Source organism: Emys orbicularis, chromosome 4 (assembly GCF_028017835.1).
Source record: "Emys orbicularis isolate rEmyOrb1 chromosome 4, rEmyOrb1.hap1, whole genome shotgun sequence".
Classification (NCBI taxonomy): domain Eukaryota; kingdom Metazoa; phylum Chordata; order Testudines; family Emydidae; genus Emys; species Emys orbicularis.
Genome location: NC_088686.1, coordinates 102,255,820 through 102,276,131, shown reverse-complemented (window position 1 = coordinate 102,276,131; position 20,312 = coordinate 102,255,820). Strand labels below are relative to the sequence as shown.

General features: G+C 43.5%; 1 protein-coding gene across 3 annotated transcripts in view; it reads right to left on the bottom strand.

The window, feature by feature from the left end:
* Positions 1 to 20,312, bottom strand: part of DENND5A (DENN domain containing 5A) — a 100,785-nt gene that overhangs the window by 76,360 nt on the left and 4,113 nt on the right. The gene's annotated exons all lie outside the window — the stretch shown is intronic.

Here is a 20,312-nt window from a genome sequence, read left to right as displayed (position 1 = left end):
GCAGAGAAAGGTATAACAAGAACCAATTGCTGGAAGTTAAAGCCAGAAAAGTTCAGTTGGAAATAAGGCACAATTGTTTAACGCTAAGGTTGATTAATCATTGGAACAAGCTGCCAAGGGAAGTGGTGCATTTTCTGTCTCTTAAGGTCTTCAAACCAAAATGGGATACCTTTTCTGGAAGATATGCTTTAGTCAAACACTTTATTGGGCTCAATACAGAAGTAACTGGATGAAATTCTATGGCCTGTATTATACAGCTGGTCAGACTAGATGATCTAATGGTCCATTCTGGTCTTTAAAAAAATAATCTATTGTAAGCTGTACCATTTGGTTTTCTTCCAGAAGCGGCCAGATTTCAGAGGTGCTGCATATGTTTGTGAAGAGCTTTGGGATGAAATGCAATTTGTAAAGGTGCGTGATTTTCTAGTAGTATGTTCCTCTTCAAAGAGCCCTGTTCCAATCATAAGAATGCCCCCCCATAATGACACCACCCTGCTTCTACTCCAAAAAAATCCCAACAACCTCCCCCCCAATATATTAAAGGAATTTAATAAAAATCTAACACACACACAAAGTCCTATCACCAAACTGAGTTTTTACTACAAAAAGGAGACTGCCAGAGGCTCCATGAAGTCCACTAGGGACTTCAGAATTGCTATTAATTTTACTCAGAAGGCAGTCAGATACTATGGTGATAGGCAGCAGTATAAAACCCTAAAGGCTTGTCTACACCTAAAACACTGCAGTGAAGACAATACCTATGCCAACAGGAGGGCTTCTCCTGTCAACCTAGATACTCCACCTCCCCGAGAGGCGATGGCTAAGTCGGTGGGAGAATTCTCCCATCTACCTAGCGCTGTCTACACTAGAGGTTAGGTTGGTTTAACTGTGTCGTACAGGGGTGGGGATTTTTCACACCCCTGAGAGATGTAGTTATACAGAACTAATTTTGGAGTTTAGTCCAGGCCTAAGATAGGTCCTGTCTTTGCTAACTGGTTAAGTGTATTTACAGCTTGCTATCAGATGTTTTCAAAGACAGCCCCAGAAAGTTTTCTTCTAATCCCCCCAAAAAGAACAACCAGTGTTAAAATATACTTAAAATCCTATATCTTGTTTTCAAGCTTTTGCTAACCAAGCATCAGGCCTGTTTGAATCTATAGGAATGCCTATAAGGGAAGATTTATCAAGGAGCGTTAAACTAACCAGAAGACACTCACATACAAGTAAATCCAAGATACATTCAACCGAGGGCACGAAGCACACCTAGTTACCCTCTTTAAATAAAGACCCAGCTAACCTTGCTTCTAGCTCAGTTTTGTTGATCAACATGTATAGGTTCAACTCATTACTTCTGCATAGGTAAGAACTGTGACTGAATAAATCTCTGTATTCACACCCTACACACTACTGTAATAATCTTTGTACAAGGTATGCCGTGTGAGGTATCGTCCGAAAACTCATAATTTGCTGGTCTGTACTGTCCAGATAAAATGTGTGTGCCAACACTGTAATAATGTGAAGTTTTAAGATTCCCCTGTATGATGTCAAGAGTACATGTTCAAAACTCACGCAGCACCAAACTGGTCAAACAGGCCTGTCTTGAACAAAGGAGTGCATGTTTCTCTTAATTTGCATTTAAACACTAAACAGAGTCATCAACCAGGAAGAGAAAACAAAGGAAGCTCAAATAGGTGGGGGAAAACAGCAGGGAACATCCTTCCACACAGACCGTCTCCTAGTTTCCAGCGGGAAACGTTTTTCAAGAGGGGGATTGAAACTATAAAAAAAAGGGGCAAACACCCCAAGTCACCCCCTCTCAGTCCCCTTGTGTATCTCTGGCATTGAACCTAAGAAAAAGGAAAACAGCCATTGGACTTTGGGTAGGGTCCGGACATGAAGAGTTTGGTCAATAACTCTACTAGAAGCATGTGGTAAGAAATTTTGCTTGAATCTGATATAGTTTGTTAAGTTAAACACTAGTATGTGTTTTATCTTTATTTTTCTTGTACCTGTTTCTGACTTTAATGCCTCATTACTTGTATTCACTTAAAATCTTTCTTTGTAGTTAATAAACTTGTTTTATCTAATCCAATGCGTTTAATTGTCTGGATAACTTCATTTAAGTAATAAACTGGCATACTATTCCCTTAAGGGAATAACATACTTGTCCTGTCCAGGAGAGGGCTGGGCAATACAGCACATACAGATCCAGGACTTGGGGTGTGTTGGGGTAACCCTGCAGCATAACCCAGGCTGGTGAGAGCCAGGATGTAGCTGCCAGGCTGCAGTTACAAACAGACACTCAGGGTGTGGCCTGCATGCTGGAAGGCTGTTTGTGAGCAGCCCAGGTGGGAGCTACTTCAGCAAGGCATTGTAAGGTATCTGAGGTTGCACCGCCCCCACTGGATTAATTGTGCCCTGGCATGTCACAGGAACCTAAGCCTCAAGTCTGCAAAACACTTATGCACAGACTTAATTTTATGCAATCAAGTCAACAGGACTACATAAAAGTGCAATGTTAAACATAGAGTACTCCCACTGACTTCAAAAAGATTTACTCATGTAGGGTTAAGTACGTGCATAAATCTTTATAGGATCAGGTCCCTACATTAGAAAATAATTTCTAAATATAGGTCTAATCATCTTATATTCTCCGAACCCTCTCCACTATTTTAACTTCCTTTTATGATGAAGTCCATGAAGATAGAGAGAAAAGAGAAGCTGAGAGGTTCTTGTCCAGAATTATGAATTAGCATAGATGCATAGTACAGATATTGTCAAACACCCTTTGGTGTTTTAAAAGGTTTCCAATAATTGGTGGAGCCCAAGGGCACAGCCCATTACACAAGGAGAAGGGATATTCTGGCCAGAACAGGACAAATATCATTCTCATACACCTGAGCAGACAGTACCTCTGTTGTTAGAGGCCTCATCAGAAAGTCCCACACAACAAAACCGTGTTCATCTACCTCAGAAGAATAATAGAGTAGACTCTGATGGGATTTGAACCTGTGGTTCCAGGCTTTGTGATTATTTCAGACCTGATGCTCAGGTCACTAATAAGTCCATACCATTTCAGCCTGTATGTTTGATTCACTCAGCAAGTTACATTCTAACACTTTGAAAAGCCTTTTTTTTGGGGGGGGGGGGGGCAGACATCAAAAAACAATCAGTAGCAAGGTTTAAGTCATTTAAAGTCTATCTTCATTAGTAAATTAGGTTGTGCTAAAACACTACCTTGAGGAGTCGTATTAGCAGTAGCACAGGTTTACCATGACCAGCTAGCACAATGTTAAACATAACTAGTCCCTGCCTACACTGGCTGCAAAGTCAAGTTTAACATGTTAGTTAAAATGACTCCTCAGGGTTGTGTTTTAACCCAATCTAGTGTTATAGTCAGGAGAAGCCCTTACTGATACACAGCCACACTCACACCTGCTTCTGAAAGGCTAGCAAGATCCTTTGCTTATTTCTTTAGCAATGTTATTGTGAAAGCTATAAAAACAGGAAACAGCATCCAAGGCTTGGCAGTAGCTGGAGTAAGAAATGCAACTGTTAAACAAGGATTCTTGGAACAAAAACAAGATTCAGCCAAAGTTGCAGCTGCCAGATCTGTAAATGAACAGCCATTACAGAGATGGACAACTATGGTTCCAAATTATGACTTGTTTCCTTCCTTCCTTCAAACCTTTCTCCTCAAACAGAACCACATCTATTTTTCACTCAACAGTTTTTTCCTCCTCCTCTCTCATTCACCCTGGCATGCTAAAAAAACCTAATTCTTTCCATTTTTACCCTAGAACACTCACATTCTATGCTTGCAGTTACTCCTCCTCTTGGGAAATCATTAAGTCTAATAAACATTGAACTGGTAACAATAAATCAGATCAATTAGTTAAGTACCGAGACTGGGATTTAGGCCTCTTTGAAAAACTCCAGCCTCAGTCTTCAGAAGAAAAGCAACATATTATTTATATTCAAATATTTTCTTACGGACCACAGGTACCCATTTTATTATAACAGCCTTGGTTTTATTACTGACTATTAAGGTCTAAGCTACTCTGTTGGTATCCTGTCATTTAGGCAGGGTTCTTAACTCAGGTTTTTTGTGACAAGTCATCAAGCAATATATGAGTCTCATATTTGTAACTTAATACCTGGGGATTTTTGCATGCCAGTGACTGTAATAGTAATCCTGTGCCCCACTGTCACTTAACCCTGACCAAACGGCCCAAAGTTAAAAGCTAGTCCTTATGTGTGCAGCCAACAAGGGTGCTAATTTGGGATATGGATACCTGCCTACTAGCAAACTGACTAAATATTGGTCTATAATTCTGAGGTCATAGTTAAGGTTTTCTGCTATAGTGTGATCCAAAGAAATCACTTCAAACTCAACAGCTAATCAGTGCATTTCTTTTAGGAACGTGACAGGAACAGCAGCTAATGTGGCATGTAGGCAGTTAGGTTTGGGGAAAAGTTCTTCCTTTTCCCACTACTTCCTTATTTAAGGTTTTGTCAGCTAAGCAACCCTAACCTGTTTGTAACAGATTTTTTTCCCCTCGTCTATAGCAAGACATATATTGCACATCTTAAAAAAAAATCATCACTTATATGTCCATTGATTTCAATGCACAACAAATATTTTCCTGTTGCAATCTCTTCCTGTCCACCTGCATAACAAGCAGGAAAATAGCAGCCCCCATGGAACAAACACAATGGAGGTGCAGCATATGTAGTACAACTTCACTGGGTCCAAATATCTGGACTAGCTGTTGCCACAGGTATGGAGCCAGTCCTTCCAAACCATCTGAGATTAATGATTTTTTTTAAATTAATTGTATAACAAAATTAAATAAAATTAAGTTTGTTGTAAGTTTCAGTATTTTCATAGTAGATCATAAAAACAAAAACAGAAATATACTTTCCCATATATCCAAACTAGTCCTCTGTCTTTGTGAGGGTCTCAAAGATGACGACGCTCTGGGAGATCTCAACCAACTGACTGACAGCTCCTCCTGCCGCCAACTACCGGGGAATCTTTACTCCAGTCCACTGAGCATGCTTGCTGTAGTGCGCACTATTCACATCTGTTAGCTCCTTTCCCCTGTGGCTCAGTGGTTGGAGGGAGGTTACATAAATTCAGACATTAAGAGTCATAGAAAAGTTGAAGCTTTAAGTATTAATCGTTGCCATTTTAACTGATTTTGTATACTTTTTTACCTGTTTACTTAATCGCTAGAGAGTTTCCTTTTAGAGAAAGGGACATTTTCAAAAAAATTGGCAGAGATATATGCTGTTCTGATACCCTGACTCTCAGTTCATAGCAACTCATTCTGCAAGTAGTCCTAATGAAGTCAATGGGATTACTTGCAGAATAAGTAAAGCTATCAGAATCTGGCCTTATGAGAGATGATCACTGTGGTTGACAACGTCACTCCTCTGACACAATGGAAGTTTCTACAGTAAGGATAAAGTTAGTTTGTGCAGGAGACAGACCTTTCTCAGGAGCCAGCCCATGACTGTGGAACAAACTCCTCCAAGAACTAAGGACCATCACAAACCTCACCAGCTTCCACTTTAAGTGCTAGGCACATTACTTTGACCTTGTCTTCTCTAACAAACATATAGCAACATGTGTACAGTATAAAAAAAACTCCTAAATAAAAGACACACCCCTGCACACACTTTCTCTCCCTGGGAAAAGGATGAGAGAACAAACATGACAGATATTATTCACATTGCTTAATGCATTACTGGAAGGCTGACACTATAGTGAAGACCACAGTATAAGAATCTACATAGAAAAGACTAGACTGGAACACACATCTGCTTACTTATAGCACAAGGTCACAAAAGGAGGTTTTGTTTCCTTGAAACTATACAGAAAAATGTAACAGAGGGGCAGCCAGTCAGCAACCAGGAAGAAGTTGACTAGATTCTGGAGCGACTGGATGAAGAACTGTGTTTTGGAGGACGGCGGGTTGTTCCGAAACAGTTTTTCATTGCTTGCACAGCACTCACAGCAGTGAATGGGCACTTTTATTTAAAAAAAAAAAAAAAAAAAAAAAAAAAAAAAATTAAGATCTACAACAACATTTTGTAGAAATTTTTATTTTTAGGGAGGGATTTAAAAATTGAGTTCTTTAGATGGATACACTAGAACCTGTCTTTACCAAGGCAAAGGGTTTTAAATCAAAAGAATCCTGAGAACTGTATGCAGCTTCTGTCACTATTTCTACATTCTGATTATAGTGGCACCCTTTTTCCTCGACTATGGGTAGGGTCCTACCAAATTCACGATCCCTTTTGGTCAATTTCACAGTCCTAGGATTTTCAAAATAGCAAATTGTGAAATTTCAGATTTAAATAGCTGAAATCATGATGTGTTGTAATTATAGGGGTCCTGACCCAAACAGGAGTTGTGGGGGGGGGGTCACAAGGTTATTGTGGGGGGGCTGCAATGCTGCTACCCTTACTTCTGTGCCGCTGCAGACGGCAGTGCTGCCTTCAGAGCTGGGCAGCTGGAGAGAGGCAGCTGCTGACCGGGAGCCCAGCTCTGAAGGAAGAACCACCGCCAGCAGCAGCGCAGAAGTAAGGATGGCATGGTATGGTATTGCCACCCTTACTTCTACGCTGCTGCCTGCAGAGCTGGGCCCTCAGTCAGCAGCTGCCACTCTCCGGCTACCCAGCTCTGAAGACAGCGCAGACGTAAGGGTGGCAATACCACAATCCCCCCTAAAATAATCTTGTGAGCCCCCTGCAATTCCCTTTTGGGTCAGGACCCCCAATTTGAGAAACTCTGGTCTCCCCCATGAAATCGGGATAATATAGGGTAAAAGCACACAAAAGACCAGATTTCACCAGGGGAAACCAGATTTCATGGTCCGTGATGCATTTTTCATGGCTGTGATTTGGTAGGGCCCTAACTATGGGTAAGAATATATCAGCACTTCTATTGTAGAACTGAGCTAAAGTGTAGGTCTCCAAACTAACCCAAAACCAGCCAATGTTAAAAAGAGTTAACATCTTCAGAACAGAAACCATTTGCTTTCCATTTCCCGGAGGTAATGATGATTTCTATACACATCTAAAGTAAGTGTCACAATTCTTTTAAGCATGTACAAAACTCTCCCCATGCCCTCTGTGACAGACATTGCAACAGCATGCAATATCTTTGGGGACCATATTGTATTAAGTTTGTGTATCATTGTGGACCGGTAATTGTATGAAATTCCAGCAGGGAGGGTTATCACCCCTCCTTCAGAGAGGTGCACCCCCTGCAGAGGCTTTAATATACTGGTTCAAACTGGGTTTTCCAAAGACCAACAGACAAAGAAGGGGCCTTTGTAATAAAACGGCTAGGTTTAAACTGATTCAGGGCCTTTTTTCTGATCCAGCAAACGGACAGGCCCTTCTGTATAAAGGGGCACCAACCCTTGGGCAAGGGCTAGAAAAGTTTTGACCTACTGGAGCCACACAAGACTGCTGGTAAGCTTTTTAGCTGGCATATAGGAACTTTTATTGTTTTTTGATTGTTTGTTTTAAACACCGGTTCTCTCTGTAATGCTTTTATCTTAAGAATAAATCTGCTTGCTTAGAAAGCGCTGCATGGTAACTTGTAACTGCTGGCAGTACGCTGTTCATAGTCCCCAAAAGGAAAGCAATGCACAGGTGCTGACGGTTAGACTTACTGGGGATATCACAGTGTAAGGCAGGTAGCTGTGCAGCTTTAAAACCCCAGTCAGAAAGAACAGAGCCATGTCTCCACTCAAGAGAGGTGATGTCTGGGAGATGGAAACCTTAAGCTGGTGCACTCAAGGGACCAGGGAGAGGGAATACAGGTGCAGTTAACACAAACTGTGACATCCTCCAACTACCCATCCCAGACATGCACACACAAAGACTCTACCTACCTAGGAAAAGCCTGAGCAAATAGAAAATCCTTGGAGCATTTCATGTAGGTCAACAAACTCCAGCTTAGTTGGAGCAGTGCTGGAAACAAATTCTACAACCAAGAGCCCCCAATGTCAATATCCCATCTCCAGCCCTCAACACATAGAAAAGTTACAGATAAGATTGCTTCAGCAATTGAGTCCCTTCAGCACATTTGCAATACAGCACAGACAGCCAAAGCAGGTCAATTTCACTTCAGTGTTTAAAAAGGGAAGTGCTCTTGACCAAGATGATAGAGTACTTTTCCCTTAGTCAGTCATGAGGTTACGTAAGGCCCCAAAATAACTGTTTCTCAGGAAACTCACTGAATTACCTGACTTTTTTAAAAAACACTTAAAACTGTGTTTATTTTTAGAAGACCCTAGAAGAGCTTAGCTGCGAGTCGACATTCTAGTCCTGTATCTCTCAAAGAGGTTTGGTCCAAGCATAGGATTGGAAGACAGGAACTGCCGAATTCTAATACAGTACTAGCTCCGACACAGACATCCCTCTGTGGCCTGTGACAAATCACTTAATCTCAGGCTTAGTTATCTTGCTGGTGCAATGAAGTTAACGCCTCTCTCCCCCCTCAAAGGGATGTTTGTAAGGATTAGCATTTGGAAAATGCTTTTAGGGATGAAATACTCATTAGAATTACCCACAGAAATATTAATAATTAAACTTCACTGCTCTTTCTCCCCCTCCCCCAACACCACAAAAAGTCTGAATACGCTTCCCATAATAACCTATCATCCTCTGGGTAAGAGCCATGACAGTTACCCTCCTAGAGCACTAACAGACTATGAGCTAAACCCCTCCTTCAGCTGTACCAGAGAACAAGGTATACCATAATGTCGGGCACAATGGTAGATGCCAGGGACAGTTCCATGGTGCAAAAGAGTGCAGGGGTCACTGTGACTCTGCAATAACCAAGAGGCAGGCACACTATAGCCACTACATGTCAGTTTGGGGCTGGTTCATGAACTGAATTAGGAAAAAAAGTTCCCTTCGGTGGGAGGTGATGGCCCTGCTTACACTCTCTCACAAGAAAGCAAGATCACTCATTCAGTGTCTGGCTTGCTCCTTATCCAAGGGCTGATGTCCTTACTCTTTCACCTTCGCCAGGATTAGGCCCTGTGTGTAAGGCAGCCATCCACCTACAGAGTTGCAATATGGCAGCCATCCTAAGCCAGCAACACCACTGAGTTTCTAGGAAAGAAAGTGAAGAATACCATCTCCAACTGAAAATGGAGGGGAAGTTGTAAGTTACTATGGCTCAATTGTTCCCCTTTCCTATGCAGTTTGGAAGAGAGTAAGAGAAAATCCCAGCAAAAATAACTCACAACACATGGAGGTTAGGACAGCAGCAGCTCTACAGCAAGGAGCCAAGGGAAACCATCCATGTGAACACTGCACAGATTAGTTCTTTATTCTAACCCCCAAAGGACCACACCACTCTACAGCATGATCGATACTAAGGCCTGGTCTACAGTACAGAATTAGGTTGACACAAGACATCTTATGTCAACCTATGTGTTTACACTAAAAATTCGCTCCCACTGACGTAACTCGCCTGTTACACCAACTTAATAACTCCACCTCCATAGAGTCAATGTCAATGTAGTGTCAGCGAGGACACTGTATTGCTTACATTGGTAGTCCCCAACCTTTTTTGTCTGGCGGGCGCCAGACGACGAGCCACGGAGGACCGTGGCAGCGGACAAGCATCCACCGAAATGCCGCCGACAAGTGGCAACGTCAATAGGCGTCGCTGCCGAAATGCCGCCGACAAGCAGCGGCATCCAGAAGCGTCGCCGACGAAATGCTGCCGATTAGTGGCATTTTGGCGGCGACGCCTCTGGATGACGCTGCTTGTCGGCGGCATTTCGGAGGATGCTCGTCCGCTGGCCAGTACACAGGCACACTTAGACGCCCCGGCGGGCACCATGGCACCCACAGGCACCGGGTTGGGGACCCCTGGCTTACATCAATTGTCGCGGACTGTCAAAAAAGTTATCCCACGATGTCCCACACTGACAGTTCAATTGGTGCAAGCGTTCCTAGTGAGGACATGCACTGCCAACACAAGGAGCAAAGTGAAGACACGCTCAAGCAATGCAATTACTGTGGCATCTGTATGCAGACATAAGTTAGGTCGACTTAATTTTGTAATGTAGACATGCCCTCAGGGAGCTGAATCAAGAACCCTATCCAATTTTAAAACCTGTTGAAGCCATAATGCCACCCAAGGCCCAGGCAAACTGAGTCATTTCTACTGGACTGGTTCAAACTCTGCTGAAGATGCCTTTGAAACCAGTTCAGGCCATCTGCAGCTGGTTTATACTATGGTTCCAAATGGGTTAAAAATTGTTTAGCTGAACTGGTTTTAAATCCATTTCAAATTCTGGGAGAAATTTAACCAGTGTACACCAGGCCTACATGGCATACACCCCTGCAGTGCTAGGCAGATGTCCATATGGTAGCCAACACTGACAACAATTTGCTTTCTGTAGCTCCTAACTTCCCACCACCACTCACCTTACAGACAGATGTGAAGACAAAGGATCAAATTTTCTAAAACACTTAAAGTAACTTAGGAGCCTACATCCTATTTTCTAAAGTTACTGAGGCACTTATGAACCTAAGACCCACAGACTTCCAAGGAGACTTAGCTCTTAAGTCACGCTAGCACTTTCAGACCCCCTTTTGTTTATATTCCACTTGAGACTATTGTTTAAATTTGTTACCAGCACCTCACAGGATGGTGCCAAGAGACACTACTGGCTGCAAGAGTTTCTCCAGGAGGGAAAATGAGGCTGGGTAGATAGTGTCACAGCGGTTCACAAGAGGGTGCTGTGGAGGCCACCCCTGCCACAAACCCCCATAAAATGACAATCACCCAAGAAATAGTCATCTGGGGAAAGCTTTTCCCTGGAAGGAGGAGGAAATAAGCCTGACATGCAGCTATCTAAGCAAATTCCCCACCTTGAGACCGTTTGTGTCAATGTTAGACAGTTTTTCTGTATTTGCTAACATTTCATACTCTAGATAGCTGTAAACTTGACTGCAAGCCACAAATCCAGGAAGCTCTTGTCACAAGTATCAAAAGGAATACTTTTTGTATACAGTAAAAAGTAAGTAACTGCTTCTGACAATGTCACTTCATATGCATTATTGCTGCCACGTGAACCCTGTGGGTGAGAGAGAACTCAAAGGCACTAATATGAAAAGTCCCTAAGAGCAGTGAAGAGGGACAATACCAACTTGAAAAGCCACAGTTGTCCAAACATTTGATACCTACGGTCATTACAAATAACTCCCCTCAAGATTGCTATAGTTTGAAAGTTTAGAAGAGAATATCCTTTGCTCTTAGTTTTACTTTGTGCATGTAACATCATTGTAGTTGCTCGCTTTTAGGAAAGGCTGGTCCTTAAAAAGATCAACAAGGGTGCAGAAACACACTTACACAATGTTTCATACATTGGTGGGCGAGGGAGGGGAGCAGGGGTAGAGAGAAGACAGGAGTATGTTATGACATGCTATTCAAAGTAGACTCCAGAAACTAGACTTTTAAAATATTAATTTAAAAAAAAAAAACATCATGAGTCCACTGAAGCACTCAGAAGAGAACCTAGAAACCCTGGCTCCCAGCACCTTGCTATAGAGCATACTCCTTCCTTTACAAAAGTTGAACACCCAAGACACAGGGTGTTTTAAAAATGTACTGGGGAAAAAAGTCATTCATTTTCTATAGTGGAGATTTTGGAAGACACATAACTTGTAATTTAACCTACAATACAGACATGACAATCAAAAGTTTGGTATTATAGAAACAGCTTAATAAATTGTAGCTCCAAATGCGATTAATGGAGTACAGCTGCTTTTCCTTACATCAGCCCTCCCATTCTTTATTCTACATATCAGCTACCACAGCACGTCTGCCTCAGTTCCCAATGAGACAAAAGCTCTCTTTGGCACTCTAAAACACAGAAAGCAACTCAGGCTTCTTGGGGAAAGGAAGATTGGGGGGAGGAAGAGGAACTGCTAATGGGACCTAGAGCTTTCCACAGGTGCCAGTTCAAATGCAGCTTAAAGTTATCATCTGATGCCTGTTCAGAGTGAGTGGCCAGTGTGAAATCAGTGGGTAGCCTCAGTTCAAATCCTACTTGACAGGCCCCCATAACAGAATCAGCACCTTTGTTAGCAAGGCCAAGGAGACCAAAATACCCTTTCGTCTTTAGAATTAATCCCTCGTGTCAGGATAGAGGCACACTGTCAGGGCAGTGTGGGAAGCCTGCACTGCTGTTATTCCCAAAAAAAGGCAACACTACTTCAATCTCCAGGGAACTCAAGCCAGCACCTCCCACCAACACATTCATCTTTGCCAAAAGGGATACATATTAGCCCCACCTTACAGATAAAGAAACATTTATTTATTCAATGAGTAAATGTAAACAGTGTGCTGCAGAAGTCTATTACAGGAAGAGACCTCAGATCTGACTCCCAATCCTGTATCTTAATCAAAAGATCCTCCTTCATCCACAAAGGAAGAAAATACAAAACAAAAGGAAAATATCAGTAGTTAAGAGGGAAAGCATTAATCAAAGATAAGCATTACAATGTTTTCCTCCTCGGACTTTCTAGTTAAAGAATTAAAACGAAAAGAAAACCTTACTCATACACTTTTAATAAGGTAAAGGCTACAACAGTTTCCTAGTGTGTAAAAGTCATGCCCAACATCATTCAAACAATTGCTGACAAGAGTATTATTCTATTAGCTACCAAAGAGAAGGAAAATGATATTTCTGATGCTCTAATACAATGAGCAATTTATCACTTGACCTATATGACACAAAGACAAGTTCTTCAAGTACTTCAGTTTATCTGAATAATACTTAAAAAGCTCTTAAATGGAAAAGGGAAGGTCTGTGGGGGGAAAAAACCCCTAAAACCAGGGACTATTTGAAGATCATCATCTATTCTAAACTTAATGCTGAGAAACAACAAAAAGTATAGGTGTATTGGAAGACTGAAGGAGCCAGGAATAGAGCCTCCAAATGTAAAGGGAAAGAGACGGGGGGGGGGGGGGGGGGGAAACAATATTGCTACATTATTGCTCAAGAGAAACACTTCTGGCTCTAGAAACAGTAGGCCAGGGGTAGGCAACCTTTCAGAAGTGGTGTGCCGAGTCTTCATTTATTCTCTTTAAGGTTTCGCGTGCCGGTAATACATGTTAACGTTTTTTAGACGGTCTCTCTCTCTAAGTCTATATTATATAACTAAACTATTGTTGTATGTAAAGTAAACAAGGTTTTCAAAATGTTTAAGAAGCTTCATTTAAAATTAAATTAAAATGCTGATCTTACACCGCCAGCCTGCTCAGCCCGCTGCCAGCCTGGGGTTCTGTTCACCTAGGCCTGCAGTGGGCTGAGCAGGGCGACTCGGGTGTGTGTGGAGGTGCAGGGCAGAAGGCTGGGTGTTGGGGGGCGTTCAGGGCAGAGGGTTGGGCGGTGTGTGGAGGTGCAGGGCAGAAGGCTGGGTGTTGGGGGGGACTCGAGGTCAGGGCAGAGGGCTGGGTGTGTGTGGAGGTGCAGGGCAAAAGGCTGGGTGTGGGGGGGGTTCAGGGCAGAGGGCTGGGGGTGTGTGGAGATGCAGGGCAGAAGGCTGGATGTGGGGAGGGTTCAGGGCAGAAGGCTGGGTGTTGGGGGGGACTCGAGGTCAGGGCAGAGGGCTGGGAGCGGTGTGGGGGTGCAAGGCAGAAGGCTGGGTGTTGGGGGGAGGTCAGGGCAGAGGTCTGGGTGTTGGGGGGGACTCGAGGTCAGGGCAGAGGGCTGGGGATGTGTGGAGGTGCAGGGCAAAAGGCTGGGTGTGGGGGGGGTTCAGGGCAGAAGGCTGGGTGTGGGAGGCGACTCGAGGTCAGGGCAGAGGGCTGGGTGTGGGTGGGAGGTCAGGGCAGAGGGTGTGGGGGTGCAGGGCAGAAGGCTGGGTGTGGGGGGGAGGTCAGGGCAGAGGGCTGGGGGTTGTGGGGGTGCAGGGCAGAAGGCTGGGTGTTGCGGGGAGGTCAGGGCAGAAGGCTGGGTGTTGCGGGGAGGTCAGGGCAGAAGGCTGGGTGTTGGGGGGGACTCGAGGTCAGGGCAGAAGGCTGGGGATGTGTGGAGGTGCAGGGCAAAAGGCTGGGTGTGGGGGGGGTTCAGGGCAGAAGGCTGGGTGTGGGAGGCGACTCGAGGTCAGGGCAGAGGGCTGGGTGTGGGGGGGAGGTCAGGGCAGAGGGTGTGGGGGTGCAGGGCAGAAGGCTGGGTGTGGGGGGGAGGTCAGGGCAGAGGGCTGGGGGTTGTGGGGGTGCAGGGCAGAAGGCTGGGTGTTGGGGGAGGTCAGGGCAGAGGGCTGGGGTGCTCGGCTTGTGGAGGTGCAGGGCAGAGGGCTGGGGTGCTCTGCTTGTGGGGGTGCTCCCAGCCCCCTGCCCTGAGCAGCTCATGGCAGGGGGCTGGGAGGGATATGCGCTGTTCCACCCCCTTCCGCCAGGCCCGTCCCTACCTCTCTCTGCCTGCTCTATGGAGCTATGTGCAGGCTGCCGCTCTTCCCCCTCCCCCTCGCAAGGGCCATCGCGGGCAGGGAGAGGGAGGAGGAGGGGCAGAGGGGCCGGAATGCACCAAGCTGTGGGAAGAAGCGGGGGAGGAGGGAAGCTTGGCTGCTGCCAGGACACCCCCGCCCCCCCCACCACTCTCCCCTGCCGGGGCAGGAGGCAGAAGCTTGGTCCTGCCGCAGCCAAGTTTCCCTCCTCCCCCGCTTCTTCCCCCAGCGTGGCGCTTTCCAGCCCCTCCTCCTCTCAGTGGGCAGCAGCGTGCCACTCAGAATCGGCTCACGTGCCATGTTTGGCATGCGTGCCGTAGGTTGCCGACCCCTGCAGTAGGCCAAACTCATTCAGGTGTAGCTACACTGAAGTCAATGGAGTTTTACTAGGATAAATTTATACCAATCTTTTCACATTACCTTGCTAACACATACAGTGTCACACAGGGGAGGATAGCAATTGAGCTTGCATAATTCGTAAGTCATTTCACTTGTTCCAATTCTAGTTATTTTCCTTGATGATTTCATGCATCAATACTATTAAAGCATTTATTATGTATGGTAAGGGCCCAGGTGCCCTAATCAGTATCCAGGCCTCATTGTGCTAGGTGCTGTACAAACACCTGAGTGGGCACATTCCTTGTCCTACACAAATTACACTCCAATTATAAACAAGATACAAATGAGTGTGGAGAAGGGAGAAGAAAAGGGTAACGAAAATAAGGTCAAACCACATAGGTTATTTATTGCTCAACTTGATGGTTCCAATACATCTGAAAGTTGAGGTTGTTTTTTCCTAACCCAAAATCAATAGTCAGCTATCCCTGACTGCTGCACAATCTAGCCATCCTTGGTTAGATGATTTCTTGCAGGGGTCACAGCAGAACTGGGTCTTGAGGAGGCTCTGGAAGGAGGTCTTACACATCCATTCAGGGAGGGTGTTCCACATATAAGGGGGCAACATGGAAGAAAGTACAGAAGTGTTAGAGAAAGCCGACAGCAGACGTTCAAGCCTGGCTTGTTTGACAGAGCAAAGGGATAACACAATATGGACCTCCATCCAGAGTCAGCGGGAGTCTTTCCATTGACTTCAGTGATTTGCGGATCAGACCCTATAAGACAAGGGGAAATAAAGTAGAGAGGGGCAGAATTGCTAAAAGTCATTGAAGGTGAGGACAAGAAGCTTGAATTTGATACCGTGGAAAATGGGGAGCCCAGGTGAAGGATTAAAAGAGGAGGGTGATATGGTCAGAGCAATATTTAAATACTATCATGATCAATCCCTGAGATATGCCATCAGTTTAAATGTTTAACCAGACCATAGTAAAGAGCAACTATTGTTTTTGATTGGTCTATTGTAAAATCATCAGTATCTTTACTTCACAGCACAAGTTAATTTTAGACATTTGCATTCCTTTAAGCATTTCCCCACTGTACACTGTAATTTGAAAAAAAAAAAAAAAAAACATTCATTACCTATTGGTCACTATGAGATGGAAGTTATTTCCAAGTACACTCAAGTTCTGTGAGTGAGAGACTATATTGGATTATAAACTGATGATCAGATTTGTGAAACTGCAATTTCACATTATATAGTGGGGAGTTTCTTATTTTCCCAACTCAGCTTGCACCTAAGCAACACAATAAACTGAATCATTCTTTGTTTTTAACTACATAGTAAACAAATGCTGTCCAGAGGCTTTTGTTAATAAAACTGAGTTAGGAATTAGAACAAAAATACACATCTTTAGTGTAAAAGAATGTAAAATACACCATTGCCACATAAACTAAATAATTTTATGATGAAGTTAGTTTGGTTTTTTTGCCCCAGTTTTCCAGACTATTTTTGAAAAACCCATTTATAGCCCTGATTGAAAAATAAAAGGCACTACACACTTCTCATTACATTTCCAAGATGCAGACATGAGACCTAAATCCTATCCATACTGCTGCAACAATAAATTACACTATACATATAGATTTGTCTTAGGGCTTGTCTACACTGGCACTGTGAACACACACACACCCCGCCCCTGAGCACAGCAAGTTTCAGCGCTGTAAAGCGCCAGTGTAGACAGTGCACCCGCACTGGTAGCTACGGCCCTTGTGGAGATTTTTTTTTTTTTTTTTTTTTAAAGAGCTCTCTCCCAGCGGTCTTCCCTGACTACACAAATAGGGCCGTCCTTACCCATATGCAAAGTACGCAGCTGCGTAGGGCACCAGAAAATTTGGGGCACCCTGCCCCGCCTCTTCCCCCTGGCCCCTGCCCTGCCCCAGCCCCGCCCCCACTCTATCCCTTCCCCAAAGCCCCAGCCCTGCTCCGCCCCTTCACCGCCCCAGCCCTGCCTCTTCCCACCCCCGAGGACTGCAGTAGGGCTGGGCCTGCACTCACCGGTGGTGGGAAGTGCAGCAACCCAGCCCCCGCCACACCGCTGGAGATTGTGTGTTGGGGCGATTCCCCCCACCTTCCAAGCCAGTCCCACCCCCCCACGGAGGCCTGGGGCCATCCCCCAACCCCCGCGGAGGCCTGGGCCCTCCTCCCCCGCGGTGGGGACTGCATAGGGCCCCAGAATAGCTTAGGGACGGCCCTGTACACAAGCTACGTAAAAGTGCTGCCATGGCAGCGCTTTAACGTTGCCAGTGTAGACTAGCCCTTAGTAATAATAGATGAAATAATGAAGTGTATCTAAGTAAAAAGGTTTGTAATACAGACTTGCCAACAGGGCCGGCTCCAGGCACCAGCTTGCCAAGCAGGTGCTTTGGGCGGCCACTCCGGAGAGGGGCGGCACGTCCAGCTGTTCAGCGGCAATTCGGCGGACGGTCCCTCACTCCCGCTCGGAGCGAAGGACCTCCCGCCGAATTGCCGCCGCAGATCACAATCACAGCTTTTTTTTTTTTTTTTGCGCCGCTTGGGGCGGCAAAAACCCTGGAGCCAGCCCTGCTTGCTAAACTACAAAAAGTCTACCACTGGGGGTTCTATAGAACCCATGGAAACATCTCACTCCCTCACTTGTCCCCCACTCCTGCCACCCTTAGGGACAGTTTTTAAGATATGACAGTATGACTCGATCAACTACTAGCAAGTAAAAACTTTCTAGCTGCTTGTCACCAAGACATCCAGCAAGAACAGTTTTCATTACTTCACTGAAGTCCAAATAACCATGCTGTATAAATTTCTGGACCAAAAAAAGTAACTTGGAGGTAGAGAATATATTATCCTTAAACCACTCTGAGAGCAAATGCCAATCATGGAGTTTTGTAAAATATTGTGAGTATGCCATTTAGTAAACTTTTTATGTAGATAGAGGAAGCGGAAACAGAAGCCACCTTTTAAGCAAAAATAATCCGAAAGAAAATCAAACTGTTCATGAGTTTGTAGCTTATTTACGAAACTCCAACAAATTGCTATATGATCAATATTATTGTAAGACACCTGAAGAATAAGATTTCATTAGCTTGGCTATAATAAAATCTGCTTACAGCATCCCTAGGGCTTCTGGCAGCCATTGTCAATTTCCTGTAGCAAGTTTAAGTTACTATGACATCATTTTGGGGCTTTGCTCAAGGCAGACCTGATATAGAAAAGCCCTGAAGAGAATCTCAGTGTGCTCCAATCAAGGGATCGTTTGTGTTTAGCTTTGCTTTATTTTAAGAATCCTGCTTCCCCCACTACCGCACACAGCAACTGTAGTGCCAATGCCTCAGTTCCAACAATGGCCACTTATTAAGCAAATTGTTTCAGCAGTTCAAGAATACAGAATGGATTTTTTTAAATACAGAAGTAAGCGGAAAAGCTACACAATGCTCCTTTCATTCAAATAAAGGAATCTTCCAGGAAGCACAAAACATTTAAGAGCCATTTCCATTGACTTCAATGGGCTTTGGATCAGGATCTTAGCTTAGTTTGTTCGTATACTGTAGTCTACTTAAGATTTAAAAAGCAACATCTGCCAACACACTATCATGCATGACTAATACTAGTTTCTTACACTAAACTCATCCAACTGTACTGAAACTTCAGTTAAATTATATGCAGTGAAGTTATAGCAAATGTTTCTTCCTCTCAATTGTTTCACTGTGCTCCAATCCTAATTTTTTCCTCAAGGAATACAGAATCTCTTTAAACAGAGTGCATATCACACTAGCAAAATATGGTCCCAATTTTTCAAGTTACTGTACGCAAGCAGATCTGGCACCCACACGGAACAGTTGGGAGGATCGGGGCCTATATTTCCACAAATTTCCTTTAGCAAGAAAAGGCCGTACAAAACAGCATACTCCAGTCTTTATTATTTCAAATTCAGACATAAAATTAAGGTAATATCATATAACAATCTTTCAGTTTCCTAAATATTAGATAGTTATCTCAAAGTAACATTTATTATGAGGAGGAGCTATTCACATGCAACAGAGGGAAGAACTATTGTGCAACAATTCGTGGAACACAAGTCAAAAAATAATATAACACCAGGAAGCATCAACTGTTTTCAGCATACAAGTCTTGTTCACTCCTAGCTATTATTAAAGCAGCATTATACCCTTAGAGTCTCTCAAACTTTTTACCCCGAATACATTTAATTGTTCATATCCTTAAAATTAAATTGTATAATGTACTTTTAAGTACCAGATTGTGCCAACCTTACTCACTCATTCAGATTGATATCCTACTTTACAGTTATTCCCGTTGAAATTGAAAAGGACTCATTATACAGTAAGTTACTACTCTGCATGAGTAAGGGTGGAAGAATCTGGCCCTACGTGATTAATAAGAAAAAGTTTCAGTCATAGTCAAAATGATGTAAATTTAGTCAATAGAATGAGTACTCCTCTATACAAATTTCACTCTACAGTGAACATAAAAAAAAGTCAAGAATTTCCATTCAATATTACTAAGACAGTAATGCTCATGGCACATTATGAGACACATTTAAGGAAGCAAGAAAACCCAAACTGTGGGCCAGATTCTGAGCTCGGCTACACTAGTGTAAATACAGAATAACTCCACTGACTTCAGTGATGTTATGCCAGATTCTGATTCTGTGTTTGGCTGGGAAAAGGGTCTTACTCCGTGAATAGTCCAACTGAAGTCAATGGGACTACTAAACCAGAGAAAAAGATATCAGAATCTGGCCCTGTAAACTTGATATAAGCATAGGAAGATTGAATGATATTGTAAGACACACCTCCTAACCAGAAGCAAAAAAGAAAAAAATGCATGTGTCAGATAAGAATGACACAGCTTCTAAGACAGATACACTACTGAATTCAGTTAGTTTATTTCCTTTAAGATATCTTAGAAATAACAAAACTATTGTCTTCTAACATTTTTATTGTTCTTAACTTTTGTTGTTACTCAAGATAATACAAACATGCAGAATATAATTTAATAATCTCACTCTAAAAGGCAGCATATAATTTTAACTCTACAAAATATTTTAATAATTTATTTAAAAAAGTTATTTAAAAGCCTCCAGGAATCTCACATAAATTGACGGAAGCAGCAACAGCAGAGCTATAACAACACCACACATGCAATAACCTTGTTTTAAGCACAGATAACAAGCTTCAAAAAGTGTAGCCATGTACAGAAGAATTTTAAAAGTGATGTACTTATCTGGAATATTTTCAATGCCTAAATGAACCTGTTAAGTCCCTGGCCCCAAACTAGAAGAGTGATCTTGTATGTATAGTGACCATAAGATGTACGGTACTGACCATTATGAATGTGTTTAGGCATGTTGGGATGGTGTACAGTATGTCCCAATTACTGCACTCCTCCACACACCAGCACCCTACTTATGATAACTGAT